The sequence below is a fragment of the Megalobrama amblycephala genome, linkage group LG2 (assembly GCF_018812025.1).
Source record: "Megalobrama amblycephala isolate DHTTF-2021 linkage group LG2, ASM1881202v1, whole genome shotgun sequence".
In the NCBI taxonomy this organism is placed as follows: domain Eukaryota; kingdom Metazoa; phylum Chordata; class Actinopteri; order Cypriniformes; family Xenocyprididae; genus Megalobrama; species Megalobrama amblycephala.
Genome location: NC_063045.1, coordinates 6,090,826 through 6,115,371, shown reverse-complemented (window position 1 = coordinate 6,115,371; position 24,546 = coordinate 6,090,826). Strand labels below are relative to the sequence as shown.

Below are 24,546 nucleotides of genomic sequence, written 5' to 3'. Positions count from 1 at the left end.
TTTCAAGTCACCATGAAAGAGGTCAGCGTTTGCTTTAGTTGGGCTCTTGACTCTTTACCTTTTATTATTAATTTTTCTCTGGCTGCTCCAACTTTGTGTTTGTAAAGCACATTTGTTATGGTCAGAGAAAATATGATACAGTCACAATATAATTTGATGATTTTTTTGTTGTTTAGAGTCTAAATCTCTGACTGTGTGCTTGATGTGTAGCTTTAGTATTAATGATTGTAGTCCTGTGAATTTACAGCTTGAGATCCAACAACAGTATGACTTTTTTTCTTTTTTTTTTTTTAAGTACAATAGATTATGAACTGAAGCGTCAGTGTTTAAACACACACAGACATCAAGAATCAGCATCTGATTCTCAAGAACGGTGACGATAAATAAATACAAAATACTGACAAACAGATCGACTCTGAACATCACAAAACAAGCTACTGTCACAACAAAACAACAGAGAAATAAAAGCAAACATGAACAATCTACGAAAATTACAGGACAATTCAGCTGCATAATTTATTCATGCAGCAATGCATGATGGGAGCCATGGATGAGTTTTGATTGGTGGCTCCCATCATGCACTGCAACATGAAGCACTTTGTTTGATTGTCACCATTGTTGAGGGTCATATGCTGATTCTTGATGCCTGTGTGCACTTTTGGGAAACACAGCTCAGATCAGAGTTTCTCTTACCATAGCAAATACGCTCTACAAACACAAAGTTGGAGCAGCCAGAGATAAATTGATGTTAATAAAGAGAGTCAAGAGCCCAACTAAAGGAAATGCTTTTCACCATCATGGTGACTTCAAACTAAACTTTCATTAAAACATTAACATCTAAACATCTGTTAATTCTCAGTAAGAACTTTTGTTGATGTATGACAGAAATCAAATCAAACTGGTTAATAATAAGTGTAATAATGTTTAATGGCTGGAAGTCAGTTGTAGTTGGTGTCTCTCTCTCTTTTTCTCTTGTTGTTTCTTCAATGATTCTGCTTATTAACATCGGGTGTCTCCACTAATTGTCAATCTTCACTCAATCATCAATCAATTATCTCATTAACTTTAACACCGCTTCAGTGTTACTTTTTAACACCCGGCAAGATGGAGTCATATGTACACTTTGGGTGTTCATTTAACACTGGGGGATATTGCTGTGCATCTTAGTGCACACTCATGTATTAATAACCATTTCAACTGTAACAAGTCAGTAGCCGACTTTTATTAGACCGTTATTAAATTATAAACTACGTGCAAACTAGTTTTGATTAATTCATAATGCTTTCTCACATATTTTGCAATCTTAACTTCGGTCATTGGTAGCAGGGCAGGGCATGCTGATAGAAACTCTTCTAGTGAAACAACCGCGTGAAACAGAAGAACGACACTTTTATGAATTATATATTTGTCTGAGGAAAAAAAAGTGGTGAAAATAAATCTTCTCTTTAATTTACTTTTACTTTTACTTATCTCTCTTTCGATCAACTAATTCTTTTATAATTCCTTATTATTGCCGATGAATGGAAGTGAAATGTGTTAGAGATAAAAATAAATAAATAAATAAATATGGTTTTATTCGTCAAATGGCTAAAGAACGTGACGAAGCGTCACTGCGTCGTCGCGCTACAGTGCAGCACAGTCCATACATTTACTTTCTCTTTGGCCATCGACGCTGATGCAGAGGGAGAGCGCTATTGTGTATCCATTGCTGCAATGATTTTTTTAGGAAAAGTGGGGAAAACGAATCTTCTGTTTAGTTTTCCCTTATTGCTTAGGTATTTAATCAGTCATGGTAAGACATGTGAATCTTATATTATAGTCTCTCTTATCTAATCACTTTATATTTGAAAGAAATGTATTTATCGTTTGTATTTTGCAGTGTGTGTTTTTACTTGCCCAATAAGACATTTATGCTTGCAGACATCCCATCCTGCTGAAGCTCATTTCAGGGAGCCATCATTCAGACACACACACAGTCAGTCAGTGATCATTCACAATGATGAAAAGCTTTGTGCTGCAGTTCATGCTGGGTACCACTCATTGTTTTTTTCCTTAATGCGTCTCAGCTCCACCCTGTAGGATGTGAGGGAAGGATGCAAGTTAAGAAAATGAGATTGAAGGAAATCTTATTTGTACATTGGAATATTCTTGATCACTCAAGCGTCACTTCACACATCATCAGCTGCGCTCAAAGGATCTGTTTGGTTATTTAAGAAATTAATAATAATTAATAATAAAGCAAGATGCCTGTTAAAATACGTAAGATATGCTGTTCATTTAAACTGCAAAGGCAAAGCATAAATTAAAATTATGTGTGACAGATGTGAAGGGGGAGGAGAATTATATGTGCATTAGGATTCTCAACGAGAAAGACTTCTGCACAGAATACACAAGTGTGTCCTCATTCATGACTTCCTCTGGAAGCTTCCTCACTCCTTCGCTCCTCACATTAGAGAATTGAGATGCCCTTGATTTTTTTTTTTTGCTGTTGTTTTGTTGTGACTTCAGTTGTTTGTTTTGTGATGTTCAGAGTTTATCCTTCATAATGTCACAACACTGCTGGATCTCATGCCCAATTCTGTTCCTGGAAATCTAACTTCTTGTTTAGCTCAAACACTGATCCAACACAACTGAAGCAGCTAATTCAGATCTTCAGGAGCACATGATAATTACAGACAGGAGTGTTTGATCAGGGTTGGATCTGAACTCTGCAGGTCGATCTCCAGGAACAGGATTGAGCTCCTCTGCTGGAAATAACTGATGTTCTTCTGCTGTTTGTTTGCATGTGTTACATTATGAATCCAGACATTTTTTTCAACTCGCAATCTTTATGATCTGTAGAAAAACATTTTCACAGCACTTTTTTGTTGTATAATGTTGTTTAGCTCATAATGAACTCTTCATTTCATCTTCAGGTGTGTCTGGTGTTGATACAGAAGACGTGTTTGTGAAGGAGGGAGATTCAGTCACTCTACACACTGGTGTTCAAACAAAACAACAAGGCAAAATTAGATGGTATTTTAATGGCACTCTCATTGCTCAAATCAATAGAGATAAAATCTGTACAGATGTTCAGTGTAATGAAGATACTGAGAGATTCAGAGACAGACTGAAGCTGGATCATCAGACTGGATCTCTGACCATCACAAACATCACAAACTCAGATGATGGAGAATATACACTGACGATCATCAGCAGCAGCAGCGACAGTAAAAAGATCTTCAGTGTTTCTGTTCATGGTGAGTCATTTTGTTTAAAACCAAGTCATGTACATTTAAATCACATCATTAAAGGTCCTGTTTTTTGTGGTTTTTTGAAGCTTTGATTGTGTTTATAGTGTGCAATATAACATGTGTTCATGTTTCGCGTGTAAAAAAACACAGTATTTTTCACATAATTTACTTATCTGTATACCGCTGTTTCCACTGTCATAAAAACGGGCTGATGACTTCCTTGTTCTATGAAGTCCCTCCTTCAGAAATACGTAACGAGTTCTGATTGTGCCAGCGGTTCCTGTGTTGTGATTCGATAGCTCTGAGCGCACCGTGCCCGGAAAGGTCACGCCTCTTACCATAACGTGGAGATGCACGCGCTCAGTGTTATTGTAAACATAGTTTTACATGTGGATTATAATTTTCGGGAACCGAGTTAAACATAAATTGTAACCATTGACCTCTAAGTACAGCGTCCCTGGGAAGGCCAAACAAAGGTGATTGGACTGCGGGATGAAAATAACAGCGTTTCGACGACATGGCGACAAACGCACTCTACAAACGCAACTCTTGCTCTTCTCCGTGGGAGCGCAACAAGACCACGCCCCCTTTTTTGTGTATTCCTGTGGGCGGAGGTTAGTCAAAAAACTGTTTTAGTGACGTCATTAAAGAAGGAAGTAGAGGGATGTAGTCCAAACTGGCCGTTCGATGTAGGCGACTTCTGTTAAATAAAATATCTCGCTTGGCATTGAACTTTGAGCTTTAAAATTTTACAGATTTTATTTATACTCTAACAACAACATTACACACTAACTAAAGTTTGAAACATGGGATCACGAAGAACAGGACCTTTAATGTGTATTTTTGCAGTGACATTCAGAATTTTTTTTTTCATTCACATATGCATAAAGATATTTTTTTTCAAAATACATTTACTGTTAAAATGATATTTGTAGATTTAAATATAAATTGTAATCAGTAAGATTTAAACTTTAAAATGTTTAATTTTTCCATTGGTTTTCAGTTTTGACAGTTGGATTTGTTCTGGAACACATGATTAGCAGTTTCTCATCATATCATCTCTGTTCATCTTTTATAATCATCTGAATCTGTTATTTCATACTCAGGGTTTTTTTTTTTTAGTTAATCAGGAAATCCAAAGTGTAAAAGATTAAAATATATTTACAACACAAGAAAAGACAAGAGATCATGTTTTATCTCTTTCATATGCAGTTTTCATGTTATGTCCCAGATAGCAAACCACATCAAAATAACATTAAATCATTGTTAATGTCTTAACGTTAACTGCACTGAAACAACATCACGTTTGCACCCGCAATAAATGTTGAAAAAATGTTGAAATTTCATCCATAAATCAATGGTAATGGCATTGAATCAGTGTTACAATGTGATGCTGGTTCAACAACTCCACAAACAGAATTACCAGCTTCACTTATTACTAACCAGACCGATTTTATTTCTGTCATTTCTGTTTTAATTAAAATAATAGTTTCATACTAATTGACATATTAACATTATTTCTATCACTGGTTGCTATCTGGGGTGTCTTTCCTTCAAAACAAGATCCTTTCAGCTGTGGTTCAACTTGGTTTGTGTTTCAGCTGTTTCTGCTGCTGAAGTGAAGAGACGTGTGGGAGAATCTGTCACTTTAGATCCTGGTGTAATAAGAAACCCAAATGATGTGATGACGTGGTATTTTAATGAGATTCTCATCGCTGAAATCACTGGAGATCAGAGTAAGATCTGTACAGATGTTCAGTGTGATGAGAGATTCAGAGACAGACTGAAGCTGGATCATCAGACTGGATCTCTGACCATCACAAACACCAGAAACACAGACTCTGGACTTTATGAACTACAGATCATCATCAACAGCAGCAGCTTCAGCATCACCAGAGTGAAGAGATTCAGTGTTTCTGTCACTGGTGAGAATCATTTAGTCATTAAGAACATTTTCCTTTGAGCAGTTTAGATAACAATTCACTATATTAATTTAGTAAATTTTCATTTCATTTGAATTTCGAAAAAGTGAGCTTTGACTCAACATTAAAATATAATTGAGATCAGCTTTATCATCTTCAAAACAGACTTACAATTTTGAAGTCTGTTGTTAATAAAAAGAAAAGTGCATGATATCAATCTGTGAACATTGTTTTGTGTTGAGCTCACAGTGATGATGCTGTTTAAGCTGTTGTTGCTCAAAAACACACCAGATGGCGCAATTTACAAATCAATATCATGCAAATTTCTACTGAAAATAGAAAGGTGTAAATATCAGTCAACAGTATTGGTAAAATTATTATCAGATGATTTCTATTAATAATGACAGTCTGTCTTCATCTGTTCCAGATTCAGGTTTGTCTTCAGCTGCTGCAGCAGGAATAAGTGCTGATGCTGTTGTTCTTCTGCTGTTTGTGTCTAGCAGCTTCTGCTGTGATTAATTTTTGCCATGGGAAATCTACACCAGCAAGACAAAATGGCAAGTATAACACACAGCTGAATATACAAAATATAAATATGAGATTTATTGTGCAAAAAGAATCTTTAGAAATATGTTACAGTATGTATTTGTTTTCTAATTGACCAAAATAAGAGTTTGTGTTTTCAAACAGGAACTGGGAAACTATACAGTGATAGTCAGGTGAGGTACTCTGTTCACTAAATCTATCTGCAAAAAACAACTGTGGAACTGTTAAAGCCCTGTAAAATTGAAAAACGAATTGGTGTGACATTATTTCAAACAAAATCAGGCCAAAACAAAGTTTGTTTGGATTTCACCACATGCAGTATTAAATCTGGAATAATTGTAATATTTTGTATAAGCATAAGAGTATATTTTGAAAACTTGGTTTGACAAGAACATCCTTTTGGTTAGACAGTTGTTGAATTATCAAGGGTATTTAATGTCTTATGATGTATCCCCTAAAGAATTTACCTCTGTAATTGGTGCTATTTCATCGGGTGCTGTCTCTTTATGTAGAGGTATTTCATACACATGTATCTTTATTGCATCAGCTGATACTTTCTGTGGTAAAGTTTGTTTTTCGACAAGCAAAAATAATAAGGCTATACATTCCCTATTTCAAAAAGAAGTAGCAAGTAAACCACATGTAATTTCCTATATTGGTCAAGGTGTATTGTAACTATTAATTGGAGTAAGGTCTGGCAGTTACCTAATAAATATATTATTACAAATTAGGTCAAGGAAAATTTAATTTAAGATATTGCATAAATGTTACCCTGCTAAACATTTTCTAGTTTAAAGCTGCAGTCCGCAATTTTTTTGGGTTAAAAATGATCCAAAATCAACTTTTGAACAAGTACATAACCAGCCAGTGTTCAAAACTATCTAATTATCTAATTAATTCACAACAGTAAGCTTGAAATAATGTTTTATAATAAGAGCGACATGGCGGATTTCCGTGGGAAATTTGAGCATGCAGCAGTTCCTCTGTGCGTCATTACGTCACGTCCGTAAACAAAGGAAGGAGTTCAGGCTAATCGGTTTAATCACGTGAGGACGCTATCGGTAGCGGCACATTTATAGCCTGTTCTCACAGCAGCTGAAATAATTAAACTTATCATTTTGATGGTGGATTGTAATCCAGAAAGATCCAAATGACAACCATCAGTGCCAACTGGAGATTCAGCCGTAGACAAAAAGCAAAAGACTTGGACTGGAGTGGCTACAGACATTGAAATCTACAGGTAACACTAATACACACTAAATACACACTCACGCAATGCTTATGTTGTTAACAATAACAATTTGAGAACAATATAACAGTAATAATAATTTGCACGGTTTGGCATGATCCGAGCTAAATGATTGTTAGATTTAATCATCATTGGCAGTGCGATTTATTGTAGGCCTAATGCTTTTTTCCTCAGTTGGTCAAAACAAAAGTGGCAGACATATTACTTACTTGTTCAGATGATATTTTCCAGTGAAAATTCTTATATTGGTCATACTTTCAAGACGTAGAGTCTGTGATTCTGAAGTTCAGTATCCACACCGGTGCGGTGACCGACAGCAAACATTAGATTCATCCGCGCTGACGAGCTGTGCCGAGGCACAACACATGTACAGATAACTGTTCCGCATATGACTGCAATCGCATGTTTCAAACAGAGATGGCGACAAAGAGGAAAAACTGCGGACAGCAGCTTTAACAAAGACATATGTCTTTATTGACACTTGTGTATTGCTAATTTTGTTTAATGCATCCAGAAACTACTGCTCCCTCGCAAATCGCTTGATGCCTTGATCCATTCAGATTTGTCTAAGAATTTTGTTTAAGCAGTTGTGTGATATGGGAACATTACAGGTTCGGTGCATGGTGAATCTAGCTGAAAACAGCTGCGACCATGTAAAGACATGACGAGGTAAACTGGAAAACGCCAATACACACAACTGCATCAGTATCATGTCTGTGTTTGGAAATAACTAAGCTAACATTGAATCTTTTGTGTTCATTGTGTGTATATTCTGTAATGTGATTTTTCTTTAACTCAACGAGAACTACATTTTCACCTTTAATGTAGGATTCAGCCATTGATTTTTACTCTGACTAATCTAGATGTTCTAATCGATATATAGCAATATGAACACATGAGTCTTATAAACTGATTTTAAAAGTGATTCATTTTGTGTATTTATTTTAGTATTAGTTGATGGCTGTTCTTGGAAAGGTGAACTCCTGTAATAACACTAGATGGCGCTCTCATATTTGTCTATCAGACATCTTTGAAGAAGATGGCAAATTAAATTGATTTTATAGACCCCTTAATCGCCTACGTCATTGTGACGTCACCGCTCTAGCTGGAGGCAAAACATAAGGAAGAACTCATTGCAGGTGCGCTAAAAGTTTGAAGTTTTGACTTTAAAATGTCGTCTTGTTGTGTTTTTGGCTGCCAGAATAGAAGGAACAGCACTTTTGGTTCAAAACTAAAGTTTTCAATGAAATCTTTCCCTCAAGAGTAATACATTCATGACTACTAGAAAAGGCAGTTTCATCGCAACTATGTTCCTTTTTAGAAAGAAATAATATCTGTGAGGATTTCCAGTCAGGATTTAGACCGTACCATAGTACTGAGACTGCTCTTGTTAGAGTTACTAATGATTTGCTCTTATCATCAGATCGTGGTTGTATCTCTCTATTAGTGTTACTGGATCTTAGTGCTGCATTTGACACTATCGATCACAATATTCTCTTAAATAGACTTGAAAATTATGTTGGCATTATTGGAATTGCATTGGCATGGTTCAAATCATACTTATCTGACCGTTATCAGTTTGTAGTAGTAAACGATGAGATGTCATATCGATCACAAGTTAAATATGGAGTACCGCAAGGCTCAGTACTAGGACCGTTGCTTTTCACTCTGTACATGCTACCCTTGGGAGATATCATTAGGAAGCATGGCATTAGTTTTCATTGTTACGCTGATGATACTCAGCTCTATATTTCTTCGCGCCCTGACGAAAATCACCAATTCACAAAATTAACAGAATGCATAGCTGATATAAAAAAACTGGATGACCAGTAATTTCCTACTACTAAATTCAGAAAAAACAGAGATTCTAATTTTTGGACCAAAAACTTCTTCACGTAATAACCTAGAATACTGTCTAACACTTGATGGCTGCACTGTTAAGTCTTCGTCGTCAGCTAGGAACCTGGGTGTGCTCTTTGATACCAGTCTTTCATTTGAAGGCCATGTTACTAGCATCTGTAAAACCGCTTTCTTCCATCTTAAAAATATATCTAAACTACGACATATGCTCTCAATGAAGAATGCAGAACAGTTGGTTCATGCGTTCATGACCTCAAGGTTAGACTACTGTAACGCTCTACTGGGTGGTTGTTCCTCCCGCTTGATAAATAAACTACAGCTCGTACAAAATGCAGCAGTTAGAGTCCTTACTAGAACTAGGAAGTATGACCATATTAGCCCAGTTCTGTCGTCACTGCATTGGCTTCCTGTTAAACATCATATAGATTTTAAAATCTTGCTAATTACTTACAAAGCACTAAATGGTTTAGCCCCCCAGTACCTAAGCGAGCTCTTAATGCATTATAGTCCTTCACGTTTATTGCGATCTCAGAATTCAGGCCAGCTGATAATACCTAGAATATCGAAATCAACTGCAGGCGGTAAATCCTTCTCCTATTTGGCACCTAAACTGTGGAACAACCTTCCTAGCATTGTTCGGGATGCAGACACACTTTGTCAGTTTAAATCTAGACTAAAAACGCATCTCTTTAACCTGGTATACACATAACACATTATATATTTATATTTTCAAATCCGTTAAAGGATTATTAGGCTGCATAAAACTAGTTCAGCCGGAACCGGGAACACTTCCTATAACACCAGATGTACTCGTTACATCAGAAAAAGAATGGCATCTACGCTAATATTAGTCTTTCTGTTTATCCCGAGGTTTACCGTAGCCAACCGGATTCTGGGCCGTTTCCAGATGAGACCAAGGACCGGTGCCTTGACACGACCACAACGCAGCCCTGTATCAGCAGAGATCGAGTCGACTAGATCATCCATTGTGAAGACATCATCGACACGACAGCCAGTGCCACAGTTTCCTCAAAATTATAATCACGATTATTAATCATGTTTATTCTATCAAAAGAGTAATGTAACTATGGCTATTTTGCAAGTTCTTTACCAACCTACACTTCACCCAAAAGGCCTGTAGGTGGCACAAAGACTTAAATTTAACCAACTATGATAACTTCGTTAGATGGTAAATCAACACAAAACATGGTTTTGGTGAGCGCTTTGTAATATGTATTCACATTAGATTTTAAAGCAACACAATTCGTTTGCAATAAGACAAACCAGATTCAAATTGCCCGGCAAATTCGTAAAGCAAAGAAAAATCATTTCTAGCTGATCAACATTATGAAAACTGGTAAAACCTTTAGGAACTTCAAAAGATAAAACAGCAAAATTCCTAATATTACTTCCAATATTTCCAAATTATGTTCATTTTCATAGAGTGGGCCAATATCGTGACGATTATTTAAAATCAATCGAGAGAAGCAGATATCGTTATCGTGATAAAATACGATTAATCGTGCAGCCCTAATTTAATTTAATTTGACTTGACATTTGATATTCAACAGTATCCTTGACATTTATTCAACAGTGCTTTTGATTTGCTTGCATTGACACTATTCTTTAAAAGGAAAAATTATATACCAATTATCAATGTAAAGCTGCTTTGACACAATCTGCATTGTAAAAAGCGCTATATAAATGAAGGTGACTTGACTTGACTTGACTTGACTTCAAAACATATTAATTAGGATTTATAACAGTGGTTGCAGCAAACTATAAATTGTTGTCTATTTACTGTTAGGTTAAAACTGACATTCAAGTGCAGTTCGCCGTTAAAATTGTACTGTTGTCCCGATTTATCACCCAGGTGTGGTACATGTCACCCTTCTTGCCTTGCCTCTGGCTAGGCAACACCTCTGACCACACCACACAAAGATCGGTACGTAAATTGTTGTATTGTAATGTCTGAACGTGACCATTAATAACATAGTTGTAGGCATCCAGGGATTTATATGCCCGTAGCTTTTCTCGGCTGTAAACACTTGGTGACTCAATGAGGTAAGTGTAGATGTCCGGCCACTCCACCCTCGGCAGCCCCGTCAAGTCTTCATGCCACTCCCGTGGCCGTATGGCATACGAGTCAGACAGCCTGCTTCCATCCGCGAGAGTTAATTTACAAAAATAGCTGTCACGGTCCCGCAGAGTCAGTGACTCTACATATTCGGACAGTTCCGAACCACCTTCTGCATCCATGTTTAATAAATCCCTCCTAAAACGTGCTAGCTTACGCTTGTCAACATTGCGTCCAGCGCCTCTTTCTGCCTCCAGCTAAGCCCCGCCCACCAGGAAGCGTTGCAATGTTTACAAACTTTTAAGGGGTCTATAATATAAACAATGACTGTTGTCATGGATACACCAGGTTCCACCATCACTGCCTCACAACTATCACTTTCTCCTGTGTATTAATCAGTTTCTGTCCCTGATCATTACCCATGGACTACTTAAGCACACACCTCAGTCACACTCATTGTCTGTTCTCCCTAGCGGACACTAGACTGTTGCTCTACTTATTGTTTGTCAAAGAAGTCATCCACTCCAGCACTCCACGATCTCCACTCCATCTCCTCCGTCTCCTCCTGTGTTCTCCGTGAACTTCCCCTGTCTTCGTGTGTCACGGTCAACGGCTGAGGTGTGTGCTCCATCCATCCCCTTTATTCATCATCTGCTACACTCAACAATAGACTGTGATTTTCCATTCATCATCACCCATCTCTCTGCTGTATTTCGGTTACCTTTTTTATGTCGCTTCAATAAAACTTGTTGAACTGTTCTCCCGTTGTGCTCTCTGAGTCTACATATCGTTACAACTGTAGCAACTAGGGGGAATTATATGCAAACAGGTAAAAGTAATTGAGAAAAAAAATAGAAGTAAATGGATAGCTGTAATTCACAGAAACCCTAATGCGCCGAAACATGGTCTTGATAAACTAGCCTGTGTTGTTAACTAGCCTGGTTGTTTGTTTGTTTGCTTATTTATTTTACTACTATGTTTGGTTTGTATTTGCTTTGTTTATATAGCCTATACCATGGTCACTTTTTTAGAATTACTAATGATATTAACTTCGTCAAAGCAAGTTTGCAAGTTTTTATTATTTTAACAGTAAACAGTAATCAATCAAATCTGTACAAAAACTTGATGTCTTCATGCAACTAAATAAAAATTCACATACTCATGAACACAGCAATAGGCTTGGTAGTGTCACAGTTCCAGTCATTCCCGGACTCCATAATATACCATAATCCTCCCTGGCAATCACATGCACTCACTCCACCTATCAGTAATCACCACACCCAGCTGCCGCTCATTATATGGACTATATAAGCTGCTCTCAACCTCACAGTTTTGGCAAGGTCTTTTATTACTACAGTTTGCATTTCTGAGTGTTTGTCATTGTGTTTGTCTGCCTGTTACCTGACCCTGTTACTGACCCTGTTACCTGACCCTGTTTACTGACCCTGTTTACTGACCCTGTTACCTGACCCTGTTTACTGACCCTGTTACCTGACCGTTTACTGACCCTGTTACCTGACCCTGTTACTGACCCTGTTTACTGACCCTGTTACTGACCCTGTTACCTGACCCTGTTACTGACCCTGGTACCTGACCCTGATTACTGACCCTGTTACTGACCCTGTTACTGACCCTGTTACCTGACCCTGTTTACTGACCCTGTTACTGACCCTGTTACCTGACCGTTTACTGACCCTGTTACTGACCCTGTTACTGACCCTGTTACCTGACCCTGTTACCTGACCCTGTTACTGACCCTGTTTACTGACCCTGTTACTGACCCTGTTACCTGACCCTGTTACTGACCCTGGTACCTGACCCTGTTTACTGACCCTGTTACCGACCCTGTTACCTGACGTTACCTGACCCTGTTACCTGACTGTTACCTGACCCTGTTACTGACCCTGTTACCTGACCCTGTTACTGACCTTGTCTGTTTCCCGTGTACGATTCTCTGCTGCCTGCCCTTTGGATTATTTGCTCTGTCTTGGACTTGATTAATACCTGCCTGCCCTGATCTACTGCCTGTTCCATGACCATGATTCTGCCTTGTCCCTGCTGTACCTGTTTGCCACTGTTTGACCCTTGCCTGTTGGACCACAAGATCTGTTCAATAAAGCCAGCACATGGATCCCACGTCGTGTCCAGACTCGTTACAGGTAGCTACTGCTACAATGTTGTATTATTAATTATCATCAGATTGTTACTGAAAACTGAGGAGTTCATGGGTGAAAGTGACGGCGGTGAAATACAGAGAAGGCAAATGAGGAGGTTCTAGCCAAGAATCTGTTTATTTATTCCCTTGTGTTTTAGTCATTGATTGGTGGTCATTAGTTGACATGTTTCCATCCAAAGTTGTGAATTTAATTCTTGCATAAAATTGTAACATCACACAAAATATTTGCAAATAAAACATGCAAATGTTTCCATCTAGTGAGTCTAGAAGAACAAAATTGTCACTTCTTGATGAACTGGCATAAAATATGTCTAAGAAAATTAAGTATGAGTACCAGTGTGTGTATAGTAATTTTCATATGTAATTTCTTGCATTTCAGAGTCCACAGAAGAAACACAATAAACGTGGAAACAAATATACAGAATATACAGAAACACACACTTTGGCGACAGACTTCACTCATTCATTTCAAAATGACCAAAACAACATTTCAGATGTTGTGCAACAAGATCCTACCACAGGTTAGTCCAATTATGCCGTCCCATTGTGCATTTCACAACTTTTTTGATGCACATCGAGGAATTTATTTAAATGTGTTTCCATCATAGTTTAAATGCGCATGTTTTGTGATTGGATAAAAATATATCTGACTCAATTGCACATGTGCATTTGTAGAATTTATGTGCATCTTGGTGTTTACATCCAGGGTTTTTTTTTTTTTTTTATGTGACATCTCAAAATGCCCATAAAAAATAGGTGGATGAGCTATTATTGTCCTTACACAACTTTGTAAAGCTGCTAAGATCCTCACTTTTCCTTATCTCTGCTATACCCGTGACAAGGAAACAGGAAGAATAACAAATGTTCAGCGACAAACAAAAAGAACAAATTTAACAAATGAACGCATTTTTTTTTTCGGAGATTTATGGTTAAAGTTTTTATTAATGAAAATAAATTTACATCTGCATTTTAAGCTCAAGCTTCTGCTACTGTCTCCATCTGTAAAAGCTGCCACTACTCTCAAGTGTTACAGTCTGGAGCCCTGTTCTAAAAAAGAAGTGTGAGATCAAGAACAGTTCCTCTTAAAAACTCCTCTTGGTAGAGCTGGAAATAACTACTGAAACTAGCAGAGCTTATCTGCAGGATTATACAACGTCCATGGACATGAAAGCGATGACAGATCTGATACTAGAAAAGGATTGATCATCTTCTCATGGCAACCGGTGCATACTCCACTTGATCCTCCACCCGATCCTCCACCTGATCCTCCTCTTTAATATTCTGTATAAAAAAAAAAAGAAAAAAAAGAATATTCTAAAAATGAGAAGTGTGACCCTCTTAGAATGACCTCTTAGAGTGCTTGTGACAGCATTTGAATTTCTGACTTCAGTGATTTGCATGACTATACAATATAGTGAAGTAATGTCAAATTAGACACTAAAAATATGATTTCATGTGTGATTTTACTGTCAGATGGTTTAACAGTGAGTTTCTGCTAAAATTAACAACAAACAATGATCAGTGCACTTAAATTTGTAAAGTAGAACTTACTTCTTTTGTATTGAGACTAAATGAAACATTTATGATGAAATACTAATTGGATCATGGATCTATACCTCCAAACATGCTTCTCATAGCACTGCATTAGGAGAGTAAATGTTGAAATTAAGTAAATACTACTTCAAAAATGTAGTAAAATAAATTACTTGATCTTTTCTTGAACTATGTTTGGCAGAGCAACTTGAACTAGGAATCTTACCGAGTTCTGTGCTTTTCTCTTGTGGAAAGCTGGTTCAGCGTAAGTGATCTCTTCTGCACGAGTCTGAACTGTGTCTTAAAAAAGAATAACAGATGCATTAACAATAAAACAATCTTAACTAGACCACTTTATTTTGCAACATGTTATTATTAGGGCTGTCAAAGATTATGCTTTAATCTATGCATTTAAATAGTATGTTTAGACAGCATGAACACATTTAATTAACTTATCATACACAGTGGCCCGGTTTCACAGACAGGGTTTAGCCTAAACCAGGATTAAGGTCTTAGTTCAATTAGGATATTTAAGTAGCTTTTATAAACGTACAATAGAAAAATGCATTACTGCTGTGCATCTTGAGACAAAACTATGAAACTGAGATATTTTAAGATCTGTCAGTACAAGTTACTTTTAATTAAAACAGATCAAACATGCATTTTAGTCTGACACTAGCTTAAGCGTTGTCTGTGAAACCGGGGGAGTAGGCTATGTCTTAATCATTAATCTTAAAGAGACATTACTTAAATATAATTTATAAATGAAATGCATACAGAATATTTATCACAGACATTAATTTTAGTTTCATTATCATGTTCAATCCAATCACTGCATTGTAGTATTCATAAGATTATAACTGCGGTATTATGCAAGAGGAAGTATCACTTCTGTTGTTTCTGTCTCTTTGCCTGTTGTCATTCAGAGACATGAGTCAGAGGTGTTCGTTCCTCAGTGCTACAACACAAAAATGCATTTCCCTAAGATGCAACCAGAGCAGATGCTTTGCCGCAGGCGGTTCGTTTTGTTGTTGTCCACCATCCCAACTGTAAAATATGTTCACATTAGATCTCATTACAGCAGAGAATTCGAAATGTCACAAAAGTGCTGTTCATTCACCTCTACCTACTCTGTGGTCGGACAACTCTGTGTGTGTTTCCCTCAGAACAGCAGCACATGAGTGTTGTTTGTATTTTACCAGAACTGGAGTTTGACTATGAACACGGAAAACACAATTGTTATTAACAGTGGCGTGCACACTAATCGCAAGTGAAAGTGAAAGTGCACTTTGCGTTCACATGATCACAGTACGCAAATGATTGTTAATATACACGCGGTAACTAGTTTCAGAGGGAAGCTCCGTGATGAGTTTAACAACGCTCGCCATGTGGATATACACACTCTCCTGCACCAAACATGAACAAGCACTGTGTATGCACACATATTTCATCATTTCATCTTCTCAAATGAAATAGTGCTACTCATTTGCTACTCAAAACTCTCACTCCAAAAATTCTATACACTGATACAGTGATGTATCTGAACACTATGACATGATTAGGATTAGGCTATTCTAATAGGCTACACGAAAGATGATGATTTTAGACTGAAAGTTCAAAGAAGAATGGGCAAAAAAATAACTATGCCTTTATGCTTTCTGTGTTAAACGGACATTGTTTATCATGAGACTGTACACACGTAATGAAACATAATTAGACCTTTTAAATGTTCTTCCGCATTTGTCCCTTGTGCTTGGGAGTCTGTCATTTTTCTCAGTGCTCATATATTAATATTAATTATTCTGTAGAATGAGTGTGTTGTAGGTCTGTGTTTCATTGGTTGTTCTCTCCACCTCTTTCCCTCTTATACACTCCCCCTTTTCCAGAGCTTTACACTAACATTTTCTCAGACGTTGAGATGGTCCTCACTGCAGAACATGAGATCCAGGGGCGAGGTTGGATCCAGATCCAACTCTCCCACTTTACATATTGCTTAACTTACCCGTCTCCACACCTTGATCCCTAAACTTACCTGTCTCCAAACCCTGATCCCTAAACTTACCTGTCTCCAAACCCTGATCCCTAAACTTACTTGTCTCCACACCCTGGATCTGGATCCTGGATCTCGTGTTTTGCATTGAGGAGCTACTGAACATTTCCAGCTCTGAGGTGTGAAGGACCAGGCAAAAAAGTGGGGTTTCACAGTTTTTGACAGTAGATCCAGCAATAGCATATGAACTCTGACCAAGTCAATAAATAAGACTAACAGAAGGATACAAATAAGCAACTACTTCCATGTTCCATGCACTACCCCACAAGTGATTTTTTGATCAAATGTTTTGCAACTGAAAAGCTACATGTCATTTAGGTAACACTTACGTTCTTGATAAATTTTTCTACATATCTTGCTGATGCAGAAAATCCCAAAGACTGCAGCAACAATCAACAGAGATCCAACAGCAGCAGTGACTGAAGAGTGTAAAGAAGACTCTGTAATGATAAATAGAGAAGGGAATGCATCAATGTGATCTACAACAAAATACAATCAGGTAAATAAAAGGATACATCAGCGCTGCCGTACCTGCACATGTGTGACAGAGGTGAGTGATGTCCAGATGTTGAGTCTGGTTGCTGATGGGATTGTTCAGCACACAGCTGTAGGTGTTTTTATCCTGATATTCCACCTCCAGAGGTAGAGAGAGACTGATGCTGAGATCAGACACACTGATGCTGGACAATAAACTGTTTCCTTTGTACCAGGAGAGAGTCACATGACCCACATTCACAGCTGAACACACCAATGAACAATTTGAAGATGAAGAACAGTCTCTGCTGATGACAGGAACAGGCAAACGAGCTGAAAGACATGGAAAAATAAACAGATATATGGATATATTTACACAACATTTACACAAGTTTTCAGTTCAGTGTGTTGCGAGTGTTTGTACATTCTGTTCTCAAACAATAAAAAAGATTTAATATGTTGATATAAAACAAGTTTAGAATGTAAAGGACGAGACAAATGACATCTCTACTCACCATAGACAGAAACAGTGAATGATTTTTTTGTCAGTTTCACTCCCTTTATCTCTAGTTCATAAACTCCAGCATGTTCAGTTCTGGTGTTTGTGATGGTCAGAGATCCAGTTTGATGATCCAGCTTCAGTCTGTCTCTGAATCTCCCATCAGGAACATCATCATATGTGGAGAAGATTTGGTTCTCAATGCTGATTTTAGCTATGAGAGACTTTTCAGCTCCATATTTCCACAGTACGTCATCGTCTTCATGTAATTCAGTATGAATGTATAAAGTGACAGAATCTCCCTCCATCACCGACACTGAATCACCAAACACACCTGGAGAACAGGTTTTTTTTTTGGTTTATAAATCCTGAAATCAGCTGTAGTTTTTATTATTTTCATGTGAGCTGAAGAACATTCACAACATCAGCAGAGACACAAAATGAAAGATGATACTGATGAACAGATGTTTGTGATCCTTTGATCTTTAATTTGTTTTAATGTTATCTGATGTACAGTAAAATCAGTTATATAGTTATATAGTTTAATTATGCTGGATATTTCATAAGACACAAACTCACTGTTTTATCACTGTCTATCATGCTCTCATGGTTACTGCACATTTTGACTAAGTGAAGTTCACAATGTAATTTTGGGAGGAGTGAACCCATTTAATCTTTCAATAAGTGAAATTCAAACATAATTTCAGGAGGAGGGAACCCTAATCTTTCAATTAATGACCAGAGCATATAAGTAGCTACTCGCCCTGCTCTGGCATCAGTTGTTTCGATATCCCTCCACCTCCCCAACTCCACCACATAATTTAGGCATCTCATCTATTGTACTCCTCTTCCTGGCACTACTAGTCCACGGGTGGTATATCCAAGCTCGTGTTGAAGCTGCATCCTCGTGCCCCTCCACAGCGGACAGCAAGCCAAATACGCTTAACCTTATTAGCTTAAAGATTTTATGAGGAAACGAACTCGTGAATCAGTTTTGTAACTGTATTTATAAGCTAGAAAAGTATTTTTTAAAGGATAAAAATGGCCTGATATTTGAAAGCAACTCCATGGAAAGTTTTGGCTTTCTGAGCCTCCATGCAGATCATAAACAGAGACATTTACATTCAAGATTTCCATTATTTCCTATGACTTTTAACATTTTTATTTTTTTTTTATGACATTTCTAGATCCTGGAAATTTCAGTGTCTTCAACAGAGACCCGAATTCAAAGTAAGCAGATCTCACAATATTTAGTACAGATATAGCCAACAGAAATATGCAGCAGCTTTTTCACTAAATTAAAACAAATATATACTTACCAATCAATCTCCACCAGCACAAACAAGACAAAACAAACATCATCTGTTGATCAGTGTCTGATGAAACCATCTGCTAAAAACACTGGTGCTTGTGTGAATCCTCTGACAACAGAGTTTTACTGAAATTCATCTGAGTCAAACTGAAACCTGCTGCGGTCTGATTCCTGTCTTCAGCAGAGACTCTTCACAAAGTTCATCATCATTATCATTGGTGTTCAGTGTTGGATTATTAATTGCTTATTCCAGATTAGAACTACACATGAATCTAAAGTGTTTTTCATAGATAGAAGCATGTAAGGGAACAGAGAATGATCAATTCTCATTTTGTAAATACACAAAAATCAGCAACATAAACTGTTTGTTCTTAATTGATATTGTTCATTGAAGCTTACATATTATTTAGAAGAGTATTGTGAGAAAGAGATCAAGTGAGTGAGTTTATTACCTGCATTCAGATTTAGCATTTTCCTTCAGGTCAGTCCTATGTTCATAATAAAAAAAAATCTGTTTAAATGTCAGATGTATTATCTTGTCCTTTTAACAGTTAAGGGGTTTTCCCGTGACTGACAGCACTCAAAGCATTTGTTAGTTGCGTCTTGTTCTGTGTTCACAACAATTCAATCTTTTCAATGTAAAAGTCTTCAATACTGACTGACACACTCATAAACTCAAAAATCTTTGCCTCCATCTAATGGCATAATAATGTAACTTCTGTTACTGTTCACGCTCAGGGACTATTTTTTCAGGCAGAAGGAAGGCTTTTAGTGAAAGTTTACTTAAAGAAAAGTTGCATCGCGCCATGCCTAACATCGTGACTTGTTCACGATACAACCTCTTGTTCCTTATTGCTTACTTAGAATGTAATTGAAATTGCTATGGAAATGCATTACTGTGCCACCTTTGAGCTGCACTGAACAGTGTGTAAATACATCATGCTGTCAGATGCAGCTTTTGTGCCACCTATAGGCCTACTGCAAAGTTGGGTGTTTGTTGATACAGATTTCATCAGACAGCCTATAGTCTCTTACTGCAATTTATGTTGTTGATTAAATTTAACAATACGATGCAAGTGATGTTGACAGGTTTTCAAAAAACAATTAGACATTTGCTCACTACATTTTTCTTACAAAACCTCATCATTTTGCACTGTAAAGTGATCAAGAGGAAAAGCTATTGAAAAGTTAAAATTCCCAAAAATTATATCTCGGTATGCAACAAAACACAGCATACTGTCAATTAGTAGTGCCGCGGAAAGTAAGGGTGACCAATGGCGTGGAGTGCAGGAAAAAATGATAAGTGGTGATAAAAAGTTTTTTTTTTTTTGTTGTTGTTGGGTTTGGGTGTTTCCTTTCTCTCTTTAAGCAACTATTTTTAACGCTTTGTTTTAAGGGGCGTGTCTGCTGTGAGACTTAAGTGTAAACGCCCACTACTGTGATTGGCTGACATCTTTCCATTTGAAATAGCTAAGTATTACTCTCTCTTTTAGCATTTTTGTATAATTACAGCTCTCAAGGTTAACTAATCGTGAAAAGTGCTGCATTACATTTAGATCTGTGGCATTATATTTAGATTGTGGCATGAATGGTTGCAATGATGAACACTGTAGCCGATCACAGACGTTGAGCACATGAAAGCAGTGATCTCGTCATTGCAACTTAATTTCTGTACACTAACAAATGCTTTCATCTTCACTAATAGTGCAAACGCGATATAACTAAATATAACTTTTGTGCGTCAGTCACTGATAAACATCGCGCTGCTTCAGCGAAAGTAAAGGGGGGCTTTCTTTGATCGCTTTCTTTATATAATTTAATCACAGTTAAAGCTGCTGCCCGCAGTTTTTCCTCTTTGTCGCCATCTCTGTTTGAAACATGCGATTGCAGTCAAATGCGGAACAGTTATCTGTACGTGCGTTGTGCCTCGGCACAGCTCGTCAGCGCGGATGAATCTAATGTTTGCTGTCAGTCACCGCACCGGTGTGGATACTGAACTTCAGAATCACAGACTCTACGTCTTTAAAGTATGACCAATATAAGAATTTTCACTGATTAAATCTAACGATCGCTTAGCTCGGATCACATCAAACTGTGCAAATTATTATTACTGTTATATTGTTCTCAAATTGTTATTGTTAACAACATCAGGATTGCGTGACTGTGTATTTAGTGTGTATTAGCGTTACCTGTAGATTTCAATGTCTGTAGCCACACCAGTCCAAAGTCTTTTGCTTTTTTTCTACGGGTGAATCTCCAGTTGTCACTGCTGATTGTCATTTGGACCTTTCTGGATTACAATCCGCCATCAAAATGATAAGTTTAATTATTTCAGCTGCTGTGAGAAAAGGCTATAAATGTGCTGCTACCTGCAGCTTCCTCACGTGATAAAAAGACTAGCCTGGACGGGACTCCTTCCTTTGTTTACGGACGTGACGTAATGACGCACAGACGAACTGCTGCATGCTTGAATTTCCCGCGGAAATCCGCCATGTCGCTCTTATTATAAAATATTATTACAAGCTTACCGTTGTGAATCAAGACAAGATAATTAGATAGTTTTGAACACTGGCTGTTTATGTACTTGTTCAAAAGTTGATTTTGGATAATTTTTAACCAAAAAAAGTTGCGGACTGCAGCTTTAAATAACAGATTATTTTCATCCTACTAAGAGAAACAACGCAAGTTGACGTTTAGTCACGGGTTTGATTTACTGACACACAGACAAAGAACATCTGACTGAATTATTACATGTCAGATCAGGCGTTATAATTAACAGTTACTCACATGTTGTTGTGTTACTGTCGAGTCCAGGCACTGCACAATATTTTGTAATCCTCAACGTACCAAACAAAGTACACGGAAAGCATTAGATGAACAAGCGGCTGTCTTTCCACTTCACATGGTAACCATATCCTTCACTCTCCAACTTTCTCAAAAACCAAAACAACATACATGTAATGGCGATCCAAGCCTTGTTCTTCACCATTTCCATTAGGGTGTGGCACAAAGGATTTGACGCGTGAATCAAAAACTTTTCTTGTAAATGTTTACTTTTTCTTTGTCTTGTTACATTACAAAAATAAATTCAAAAAGAAAGTCTACACTTATTCCAGTTTCCAAAACAAGAAATTTCCACGGTCAAAAGACTGTCTAGTTCCAACCCTTCCTTCCTTCCGTATTCTTCTTCCAAGTTTTTTACGCATACGTAATAATACGTATATATTTAGTCAAAGTCACGTAATACGAATACAAATAATAGAAAATACACATTTTTCGAAAACATAATCATTCTTAATATAAGGAAAAAATATTACAAAATTATTAATATTGTTATGGCTCTAACAATACATTGGTGAAGTCTCCTCCTTTCACCTCACAGGTGAAATACACCTCGCCCCTATTTCCATTTCCGCTGTTAATTGACACTCCACCCTTTCGGTTAAAAGTGAAAGTGAAAGTAAACACTGCCGTATAGTTTTACTGCACTGTCACAATACAAAAGCTATTTTTGTACATCTCTGCAAAATAAGCTTTAACATGTTTGCTAGTTCCTTCTCAGATGACTCTGACATACATGGTTTTCTGCCAGAGGCATGGCTACATCCACAGCACCTTCCAATTTGTTTTTCAAGGGTGATTTTGGAACACACATGCCCTGGCCAAAAAAATTTTTCAGTGTAACCCCTGTGGGATTTAAAGGGTTAAAGGGTTGATAAAAAGACAGTTTACTGTAAAATTGAGAAGAGTAGAGCCTGTATTCAAGAAACATTGGTGATATATTGCATGTCGTTTCATTATTTAAAACATTTTAAATAATGATATTTTCACTGTATCAGCAACTACTGTTAACAGATGGTGACTGTATAGTTGCTGATACAGTGAAAATATCATTATTTAAAATGTTTTTAGAGAACTCTAAAGAAATAAGTTTAAAGTAATAATATGCTCACATTATTAGCATATAATAAATAAATGTAATAAATATTAGTTTGTAAATTTAAATGGCAGTCGGAGAATTTGAGGCATCAGTTTCTGTAAATGAAATGAGGTAGGCCTAACACAAGATTTATTTTAGTGTGTGGTATCTTTACAGCAACATACTGTAGATTACAGTAAATAACTGTAAAATCAACAGTAAATTACTGGCAACAGTGTACTGTAAAAAAGCCTGGCAAGGTCTATATTTAACAGTATCTTTTATAGGAATATTGTAAAAAGTTGACAGAGGGGAATTATGAATTGGTAATAATTCACATTTTTAAGAGTTTCAAACCAGATGCAGTAGAGAAAAGCTCTACATTTTGAAGAATTTTTGGAACTTGGTTAATGTTTTTCATAAAAAAACAAACTATCAAAATGTACACGGACCTGTCCGACACTTGTTTTTTACTCCTTCCCCTCACTACAGCCGCCTATGGTCTACTCTTCTACATTTCAGGCGAGGCGAGGCGCATCTCAAACGGACCTATCGTGTCATGGCGACATCATGTCGGTCAATATGTGAAAGTGACATATGAGTGACAGGAACTCACTGAGGTATGAAATGGGATATTTAATTTACGATATCCCCACGTCCAGCCTCGTCTATGACGCAGCATAAGTCATGATACCAATACTTTTATGATACCTAACAGGAAGGTTCCCTTATTACTTATACTTTTGGCTAGTGAAACAACTGCGTCAACAGTCAAGCAGAAGGACACTTTGATTAATCATGTGCACCATTTATGTGATCGTACGCGTCAAAAGATTAAAAAAACGTGACGAAGCGTCACTGCGTCATCGCGCGACAGTGCATCCCGAAAATATTACTTTCTCTTTGGCATCGACGCTGATGCAGAGGAGGACCAGAGCGCTGTTGTGCATCAAAAGCTGCAGTGATTTCTATTTTAGGAAAACTGGAGGAAATGAAGCTTTTATTTAATTTGTCCTTATTGCTCTGGTGTTTAATCAATCATGGTAAGACGTTTAATCTTTATATTATAGTCCCTCTTATCTAATCGCTTTATATTCGACAGAAATGCATTTATCGTTTGTATTTTGCAGTGTGTGTTTTTACTTGACCATTAAGACATTTATGCTTGCAGACATTCCACCCTGCAGAAGCTCATTTCAGGGAGGTGGCATCATTTCATCATTCATGAAATTAAAAGCTTCAAGCTGCAGTGTATACTGGGTACCAGCACAGTACAGCTCTCATTGGGTGTGTCTCGATTCTTATTTGTCCGTCCTTGCTTCCTTTCCTCACAACTCAGCTCTACCAGCATTCGGATGCGAGGGAAGGATGCAAGGAAAGACAAGACAAGACAGAGGGATTGAAGGAAATCTTATTTGTATATTGGAATATTCTATCACTCGAGAGCCACTTCTCAGCATCATCAGCTGTGCTTAAAGGATCTGTCTTTATTTTTTTAAATAAATTAATAATAAATAATAATAAAGCAAGATGCCCTGTAGAAATATGTGAGATGTTTGGTTTATTTAAATTGCAAAGGTAAAAAAAAAAAGGTAAAAAACATAAATTAAAATGATTGTGACAGATGTGAAGGGGGAGGTTTTTTTAGATGTGCATAAAGTTTCTCGACGAGAAAGACTTCTGCACTTACTGTGTG

The 24,546-nt window shown here is 37.2% G+C and overlaps 1 protein-coding gene and 1 long non-coding RNA gene across 3 annotated transcripts in view; one reads left to right on the top strand and one right to left on the bottom strand.

Moving 5' to 3' along the window:
* LOC125263285 overlaps positions 1-24,546 on the top strand; it is a 1,003,076-nt gene that overhangs the window by 577,020 nt on the left and 401,510 nt on the right. The gene's annotated exons all lie outside the window — the stretch shown is intronic.
* Positions 14,261-17,265, bottom strand: LOC125263319. The gene is made up of 3 exons (XR_007183799.1): positions 16,976-17,265; positions 14,823-14,896; positions 14,261-14,344 (listed from the first exon to the last, which is right to left on the bottom strand). It is a non-coding gene; the product is annotated as an uncharacterized LOC125263319 (long non-coding RNA).